The following is a 9,857-nucleotide window of genomic DNA, read 5'->3' as shown; positions in this document are numbered from 1 at the left end:
TAACTCACTCATTAAACTTGGGGATGTTGTAAATTTAAAAAACTAGAAGCAAAAGTTCAGGATGCACAAAGAAAAATGATAGCCTACCATTTGTTTACCAAGGATGTGAATGGGGGATCTTGGGTCATGCTGAAAGACATGAGACCTAGGAGGTCCAAGGTAAAGTTAGATTTTCAAGGGCCCATTAAAGTAATCAAAGTTGCGCGCTCCACTGTTCTTTTAGAAGATGGGCTTTGGTGGGTAACAAGGAATATAGTACTATTAAATGAGTTTCAAAGTACTCTTGTGCGAGACAAATTATATCCGCAGCATACCAGTGGCCAATTTCTTCCGTCTTTGGATTCCACCACCAGTGGTATGGGTCAAAATCATTGTGGCACTCAGGGCAATGATTCATTCCAACTTGTAGAGTTTGGTAGACATCAGTCAGTAGTGAATGATTCAGTTGTCATTCAGAAGAACGCTTGTGTGGACAGTGGAAATGTGTGTGCAACCGATGTTGCTCTCAACAGTGGAAGTGTTATGACTGGGAGTGGCTAGTCTCTAGGAGACCTATGCGTTTGCAAGATCTTTCTAATTTACTTTGTATGAATTAAAAAAAATTGGGTGTTTTTGGAAAAAGGAGAGATCTGTTTTATCTGATCTTTTGTTGTAGTGAAAGTGCACATGCTTAGTAATGCGTGCGCCATGCTGTGTGGGCACCATTAATTTTACTTCATGTTTAAATGTAATCGCAGATTTTCTGAGTGACATTCCATGTTCTGCAGTTCAGTGTGCTAATATATTGTGGCTGTTAACCGGTCAGTTACTGGACTGCAGAGGTGGAGGTTGCTGGAGGATGAGCTTCATGTTCACACTTAAAGAAGAATAAATTACTCACATTTGGATCATGCTTTGTGGATTGTGTCAATTTCTTTGCGATGTTAATACAACAGTGTGTCATTGTCAGTCAGAGGTACCTGAGGTATTCCTTCTGTAGAAAAAACTCTTTCCAAAAAATCAATAACTGAATCAGTAGTGGGCATAGACACAAAGTCATATGATATCCACTTAGAATAGTAATCTGTGAGCACATTTAAATTCTCATATTCTGTTCTAACACATTATATGTTCCAGATAAATGTATTGCTAATTTAACCCATGGCTGAGTGGGTAAAGAATAGACTACTGTTTTCAGTTTGTTTACCTTCCAATGCTTAACAGATAATAGACATTCAGGACAGTTATTAATATGTTGCTCAAACTAACAATCCATGCCTGGCCACCAATATTACTTACAAAGTAATTTCTTCATATCACACATGCCGGGATGACCATTATGTGCTACATTTATAAGTTTCCCAATCAATGCAGTTGGTGGCACGAAAAGTCCTTGTCTATTAACCAAATCATTCTCAATACACAATTCAGAACAAACTTGTTAAAATGGAACAAAATATTTTTGCAAATTTATAAAAAGCGTCCAACCCTTAGTAATGTAACCTTTAACCTATTTAAGAATTTCATCACTTTCATAGACTTTCATCCATTCTTTTTCAGTGATGCATCCAACAGTGTTCACTGATGCGTGTATCACAGAAACAACACACTCATCATCTTGATTAACCTTGTTTTTTTAAATCATCTTTAAGTGACACCTGGGACAAGCAATCAGCCCTGAAATTGGCTCCTCTGGGTATGTATTTAATTTTAAAATTATTTTCTTGCAACTTTGACAAAAGTCTCACAAGCCTAGATGAAGCCAATCCTGTGCTATTGCCATTCACAAGATATATTCAAGGTTTGCGATCTGTTAACAAATGAAAACAGTTTCCCCAAAAGTACAGCCCATGCACAAGCTAGTGCCTCTCTTTCGATTGTGCTGTAATAAAATTCTGCTGTGCTTAGAGTAACTGAGATAAAATTTAATGTGCTTTCCTTCCCTTTGTGTGATTAAGTAAGCACCAGTACCAAGACCAATAGACCTGGCATCCACAAGTACAGCACATTTATCATTGCCACAAAAAGATTGTAAAGCAGGAGCATTTTTAATCATATCCTTAATCATTTGAAATGCCTCACCTTTCACCATATAAATCTCTCTTTCTTACGTGTCAACCTACACAAAGGTTCAACACACCTGGCATAGCTCTGCACCAGTCGTGTAATGTAACTTGAGGGGGTCACCCTTCAATGTACATGGAGGGGCTCCCTCTGGACTCAATCTGAAGCTCTTACGCCAGGGTTCTGTGCCGGGGGGACCCCTGGAGCTTGGACCACCTGCCCCACAGGGGTTGCGGGGGACTACATTGCGCCACTGCCCTGCACAAAACATGCATAATATTTTCCAAGACCCAAGAAAGACCTCAGTGGATCCTTACCAGTGGGAGGTAGAGCACTTATAATTGCAACATTAAAATCTTGTTTTAGTTTAAGGCCATCTATAGTGATTGTGTTGCCTAAACACTCCAACTCTTTCACAAAAAAACAATACTTTTCTTTAAAAACAGTCATTCCGTTTCACTCAAAATCCTGAGAACACGCTCCAAAGTGTCATTCAGTTCAGCAATACCTCTACTATAAATCAAAATATCATCCTGAAACACCTGAACCCCTTTAAAACCTCCAAAAATGAGTCCATTTGTTTCTGAAATACACTAGCAGCAGACGCTAGTCCAAAAGGCAATCTCAAAAATTTGAATGCACTAAAAGGGGTTACAAATGTGGTCAGATCTTGTGCCCTTTCAGATAACGAAATCTAATGATATGCTGATTTGAGGTAAATAAGCGAAAAATTAGTTTGCTCCACCAGCAGCCAGTAATATTTCTTGTATCCTTGGTAAAGAATAGCGGTGAATATGATGTTTCTGTTTAATGAGCGCAAGTCAGCACACAGACGTAAACTGCCATTTTCCCTTTTTTAGCTAAAAGTATTGCAGAAACCCATTCTGACAAATCAGTTGGCTGGATTATGTCATTCTTGCATAAATCATCCAAACGTATTTTTTAATCATTCTTTACACTGAGAGGGACAGCCCTTACTTTACGTTCCCCTGGTACAGCATTGGTTTTCAATTTTATATCATGTACTAGGCCCTTTACACATCCATTTTTTTTTTCAAAGACCTCTGAAAATTTGTTGAGAATTTCATTTACCTCAATTAGGGTGTTATCCCCAAGAGCTTCAATTGAAGCAACAGGCATATCACTTAAAACTATGGGGTCGTCACAACCTGAATAAAGCATAATGCCTAGTCTCCCTAAATCATACCAACCTTTCAAAGGCAGATATATATTGGAGTTAAAACTTTTCTCCCTACAAGGATTAATGTGTCCTGAAAATACCCAACCATATCTATGTCTTGCCCTCCAAATGCTTTAGGGTGAACATCAGGCTCCTTTTTGAACTCATTATTATAATAGGAAATATTTGAAAGAAGGGTAATGGGCGAACCCAAGTCAGCCATAACCTCTAGAGTTACTTCACCAATACATGCTTTTTCTAGAGGTGCCTTAAAAGACATTTCCATATCATCTACATCAACTGTTCGTCCCAAATTATTAATCATATTATCCTGTAATTCCTCAATAGCATTCACTTTGACAGGAATATTAGTAGATCTAGTATATGACCTACATGACCTTGTTTTTTCATTTGTTACATTTCCTACAAATAGCTGGGCAAGTAGGAATATTCCCCAATTGTGACTTAGAGCCACATCTATGACACATTCGTTTTTTGGATATATGACATTGTTTTTCCCTTTAAATGTCTCAGAAGCCCATCCTCTATTTGAAACAGCACATACAGCATCAGAACTAATAGCAGTACCATTGATAGCTTTGCTTTTTATAGTTGAATGTTCTATGCTTTTTGCAATATCCAGGACTTCATTTCAAGTAGGGTTTCTACGCGCCAGCAACGCACCTCAACTTTCTTTGAATGACAAGTGAACACAAACTGATCACGCAAATAGGTATCTAACATGTCTCCATATTCGCATTTTGAGGCTAATATACCCAAATTGGATACGTATTCCTCAATATTGCCCTCCACATATTGCTTCCTTTGATTGAAACTGAGCCATTCAAGCATAATATTTGGTTCAGGGGTCTCCAACCGGTCGATCGCGAGCTACCGGTAGCTCGCCGAACCCCCATGAGTAGCTCGCGCCTTGCATCTAAATTTAGTCGCCTGTTATTGTCATTTAATATTCTTCGGCCTTTTTTTACAGCCGTTGCCTGCCCTCACCAAAACCAACTGCTCAGATTGGCCTAACTGAGCTTAGTTGGGGCGGGGCAGGCCAAAGATGATGACGCTATTGCTGATCTCCTCCTCCAGTCCACGCTACCCGCCTTTCACAGGCTGGCACCGCCCTCTTGATCCAGCATGACTTGTGCCTGTACGAAGCAGAAGGTCCTGGAAAAGCCTGCTAGCATGCAGGTGGTGCAAGCAGTATTGAACTGCTACGAACCAGCACCACCTGCTTTTTTCTACCTTGCATCCTGGCAGAGAGGGAGCACAGCTGCTTCCTCTCAGACGCCTAGGAGGGGCTCTCCCTGGCAGGCCAGCGCCCGCAGGTCTCATCACAGGGGCAGGACACGTGGCGCATAGCGCGGTGCGATGGGCCCGCTGACAACAGACACTGTGTCCGGAGTGGCGAGCAGGGACAGTGAAGCAGTGGCTAGTGCGAGTGATGAAGGGGTCTAAACACCAGCCGGGGGAAGAGAGAGAACAAAGACGAATGAGAAGGGTGGTCGAGGCAAGTCGGGTTGCGTGGAGGTTCGAGAAGGAGGTAGCTGTGAAAGGGAGGGGCGGAGGAGGAAGAAAGGCAGACGAGAGTGAGACAAGCGAGGAGCAGATCAATCGGTAAGCATTATACCTCTTAATGCGCTGTTCTCCAGACTGGACTGTGATGTGTGCCTTCTGTACTGTAAATGTGCTGCAGCCGCTGGTATGCCACGGGCACTTGAATTACTGGGTTTTGTTAATAGCGAAGTCTGAGCCTGCCTTGTCCCATTTGCTCCCGAACTATCAATGCTAAATATATTATTGCAAATGCTAACTACATTTCTGGGGATTTAAGAGTGAAAGAGGCCCAAAGGATGCCTTCAGCAACACTGCCTGAAAGTTTGAAGCAGCCAAAATGAGGAGTAACAGACAAAATCGAAAATGTATTTTTTCGCTTTTCAGATCTGGGTTTTACATCAGGAGAAGCAGGGTTTTGCCAAGTTTCAGTTTCCTTTACCGAAGGCACAACATAAAAAAAATCCCCCCGTCTGCACTCCTAAAAAGAATGTAAATTGCTCCACTCTTGCTTCTGAGCAGCTTTGAATTTCCGATCCAGTTTTAACTCTTTCAATCCCCTCTTTGGACAAGCCATTGACAGCATAGGCAAGCTCGTCAAAATTATAAATGTTTATATTTACCATTCAGTGTGTTTTTAATGTTTAACACAGCAGCAGCTCACAAACATTACTGCAAACTATCTCTGTGCCACCATCACATTTCTAATATGTGATGTACTTTTTCGATCTATTCTAAATGAAACATTTTTATGGATGTTGCATGAAACATAACACAACATTTCTCTGCAAATACTCTGTAATAGACTCGCACATCAGCCACATTCAAAATAAATTAAAGGATATATAAATCAATCGGTTTAAAAATTATTAAAGGTCAACCGGGCAAGGCTCTCTGCAGAGCAACGCTGGCCGTATCGGGGTACCTGAATGGGTGGAGCTCTGGGCCAGAGCCCACTTTGCCCCTGCCTTAAAACGTCTCTGTTCCCAGTGCATGTGGCAATCAACACCAACACTGCAGCAGTTTCTTTGGGTAGCAGAGTTCTGGATCATGGACAGATCTGGAGTATTCTGAATAAAACCCTTAATGAATCAAACTAGTTGAAAATTATTTAAAGCTGAAACCAGGATGGGACATTTTAAAACTGTAATAAAGAGTATGTGGTGAAGGAGAAATAATTGAGACAATAAAATGAGTCTCTTTTTTTTAAATCTAGTGACTGCACATCTAAGCTAGACTTCAATAATTCTCATTTGGTATGGAAAATATGTTGAGGTTTAACTTTTGCAGTGCGTGAACAATTAGATCGAGGATAACAAAAGCAGGTCATAGGCTTGTATCCTGCAGTATTTCGTTACACTTTCCAGGAATGCTTCCAAGCAAGACAAGCTTTTGCTTCAGGTAGCACGATCTGCAGCTGTCTGTAGCTTCAAAAGAGGGACAGTGCCCTCTTATGTTCAAACCACCATATGGGCTTGGAAGTAATTAGGCTTAAAGTCAATGAAACTGGGCGTGGGAGGGTCTCTCGAAAAAATTTGCGAGTTTCCTAGCCTTCAGTAGCTCACGACAATTTTCACTGCTCAGATGTAGCTCTCACTACAGAAAAGGTTGGAGACCCCTGATTTGGTTGTTCAGTTAATCTTTTCTCCAACCTCTTGTACAGCTTCAGTAAATACATCCCATGGTGTAAATTGCCCTGGTGGTGATTCACTTTCAGGAACATTGCCAAACATTTAAAGACCAGCATCACAAAGTATCCATACAAGACTGTTTTTTTTTCATGTGAATATTCTTTACCATCAATCGCAATATTATTATATTTTTCAAAACACTCCGTACCATTGTTGCCATTTAACAATTGGTTTTCCTGGACTTTGCAGATATTATTTTGGGGGCAATGTTGTAGCTGACTTGCCAATTTTGTCACTTTGAAGTAAAATAATAAAAATAGATTAAAAACACACACACACCTTTGGCTGCTTAGTACTGCTGTGTGTGTAAATCAGCCATGAACAAAATCATTGCAATTCTAGAAAATCTGTTGTTAAATGCAGTATAAAATATGTTGAGGCGTGTACCAGCTTTATTTTTTCCCAAATGCGCCCCAGAATCCTTTACGCCTAGTTAAAGTCATGAAGTTCCAATCTTGTTGCTGCACGCACACCACCTTTTTTTGTATCACATGTGCGCCCCAGAATCCTTAGTGCACGTACGTACCAAAGAGAATTCTCCAGTGATTCGCCTGACTGTACACACCGGCGCGTTCCGCATAAGAATCACTTCTCGCGCATTTAAAACGTGGTCAGTTCATTATTCAACAAGCATTGGCATAGCCAATAGGTCTCGCCTTTGGGACCTTATAAGTGTTTAGCCATGCAACAGTTGATGTTGTTGCACCAAGGATATTATGCTGCATAACTAAATACTTATAAGGTCCCAAAGGTGGGACCCTTTGGCTATGCCAATGCTTGCTTTGTTACCCGCCGGTTTTGCATTCGTCAAATGCCTTATGTCTCTTCTGTGTGTGCACATGACCTTTTGTGTTAATACCTGTCTCGAACTACTTTAAAGTCTTTATTTTTAGTGTTGATGGACTTGATATTTGTGGATTTATGCTTATGCATTTGTAAATGGCTCTGTAGAGATGATTAGATTTGTTCATCTGGGTAATGTTCTTTAACTGCAGTGGTCAGTGGTGGCGTATGTATGACTGTTTCCATGAATTAATTGCTTTTGTGACCTAGTATTTAATGCTCCCGTGTGGTAGAGCTCCTAATGGGTTTGTTTTGTGCGCTTAGCAATGGAGTTGTACCTGTTCCCGTGGTTTTTTTTTTTAGACACAATAATAATCTGTACACAATTTATGGATGATGTATTTGTATCTGTGCAGTTAGATGTTACTACACATGCATATTTGTTAATATTTCCTTTCATGAAAAAGCCTTGATGCTGAGGGCTACTGTCAGTCTAGCTATGAGAATGTACAGGTGTCTGTGGCTAGGTTCGGTTTGTTTTTGTGGTAGGTGCTCAAACGTGCACATGTACCGGTGACGGTGTATATTTGTGCATAAACTTCCGGCCAGCAGCACGCTCACCTATTTATTATCTAGATTACGTTTGTGTGTTCCCTTTTCAGTAGGTGATACTCTTGTCACTTAGATGTATATTTCAGGGCTAGTGTACATCATCCATGTCTGTGTATATGTGTGCAGGGGAGGAGTTGTATTCGCTCTATTTAGGGATTCATCTCCACATAGGGTGCATACCTTTCTCTCCACTTATTATCCTCTGGAGCGATTACCTTTTTTCACACTCGGAAGGTGTATGTATTTCTCCAGAAAGTGGAGCGCTCATCTTATGTCATCAATATGCTTTGATCTGGATAAAAGGAATAGACTTTTAATGCGTGCTCTTTTAGGCTGTAATTTCCATTCATTCCCCAGTAGTCTAGGATTTCTGAACGGCCTGACCGCTCGCCCTCCTTCTGTGTGTGTGTAAGATGGTCCGGAAGTTACGCATGTTTACACTCGTATCTATGGTCTGCTAATGTATTGTGTTCGTTGTAAGATTAAACATGCTTTGAAGATGGTGTCACGGCACATGCGAGTGATGTGACATGTATCCTCGAGGCCTGTCTCGGTCATGCATGTGTGCGCCGTCTGCATGTGTCGAGGGCGAGGCCGGACAAATGGTTGCACCATTGGGAGCAGCTCAGACGCCGGCACATTCTCGCCGCTGCCAGGTGTTTCTGAGTTGGGCTGATGCGCTGTGTGAGAGCAGACACCATCAGCAGGGGTGTAGGCAGAAAGTAATCTGCAAACTATGGGCCCGATTCACAGAACTAACTTAAGAAAAAATCCTAAACTTACTACTTTTGGTATTCACAGCAGTTCGGATTTTGTCTTAAGTTTGTCTTAAGACAAACTTAGGACAGACTTAAGACAGTCTTAAGACACACTTAAGACAGACTTAAGACAGTCTTAAGACAGACTTAAGACAAACTTAAGACAGACTTAAGACAGACTTAAGACAGACTTAAGTTAGGATTTTGTCTTAAGTCTGTCTGAAGTCTGTCTTAAGTCTGTCTTAAGTCTGGTTTAAGTCTGTCTTAAGTCTGTCTTAAGTTTGTCTTAAGTCTGTCTTAAGACTGTCTTAAGTCTGTCTTAAGTTTGTCTTAAGTCTGTCTTAAGACTGTCTTAAGTCTGTCTTAAGTTTGTCTTAAGTCTGTCTTAAGACTGTCTTAAGTCTGTCTTAAGTCTGTCTTAAGACAAACTTAAGACAAAATCCTTACTTCTGTGAATACCAAAAGTAGTAAGTTTAGGATTTTGTCTTAAGTTAGTTCTGTGAATCGGCCCCAACATCACTGTAATGTATCACACACTGCACAATTGAATGAAAGGCACCCTCAGTGGCCACAAACAGCAGCACTGGTGTAAACTGCGGTATGGACCGGGCACACACAGCAGCACAGTGACTCTGTAATTATGTGCATTTAATAAGTGCTCCTCGTGCAGTACCAGGCACACGTACAGGTCTGTTTTCAATCACGCTGGAAATCAACACGCGTCGCCCAAAGCGAAAGCGTGATGTAACAAGAACGTAGTGCTAATTAAAAATAGATGGCAGAACAGATGGCGCCTGCTCGTAACTGCAGTGGTAGGCCATGGGCGGATACATGCAGACGCCTTTGCCCAAATGAGTGATGTCTTTTTTAGAAAGACACACGCAAAGACCAGTGAAAATAATGAAGAAAAAAAACACACGCAAGAGGGTGTGGAAATCCCAGAGCAATTCCAAGAAGTCGTTTTCCTAGTGCAGAGCATATGTGCTGCGCTAGGCTCGACGTAAAAACTGAAGAGGCAACAGTTGCTGGTAACACAGTAAATAATCTTTTTCAAGTTAAAATGTCAATAATCAGTACCCACGCTAAATAGCCTTCCGTTGCAAGAGATGAGGGATAATTGCGGTGGTCTCCATTTCCTGTAGAGTAATTATGAAACAATCCTTGGTGGGTTTGTGTTTAAGTCTCCCATCATCGCCAAATTTATGTTGTAATCCATTACGAAATTAA

General features: G+C 41.1%; 1 pseudogene; it reads right to left on the bottom strand.

Moving 5' to 3' along the window:
• Nucleotides 1–4,414: 4,414 nt before the first annotated feature.
• LOC146816501 (small nucleolar RNA SNORA17) lies at nucleotides 4,415–4,534 on the bottom strand (annotated as a pseudogene).
• Between the last annotated feature and the right edge of the window lie 5,323 nt (nucleotides 4,535–9,857).

Source organism: Triturus cristatus, chromosome 6 (genome assembly GCF_964204655.1).
Source record: "Triturus cristatus chromosome 6, aTriCri1.1, whole genome shotgun sequence".
Taxonomy (NCBI): Eukaryota; Metazoa; Chordata; class Amphibia; order Caudata; family Salamandridae; genus Triturus; species Triturus cristatus.
This window is presented reverse-complemented; position numbering and strand designations above follow the sequence as displayed.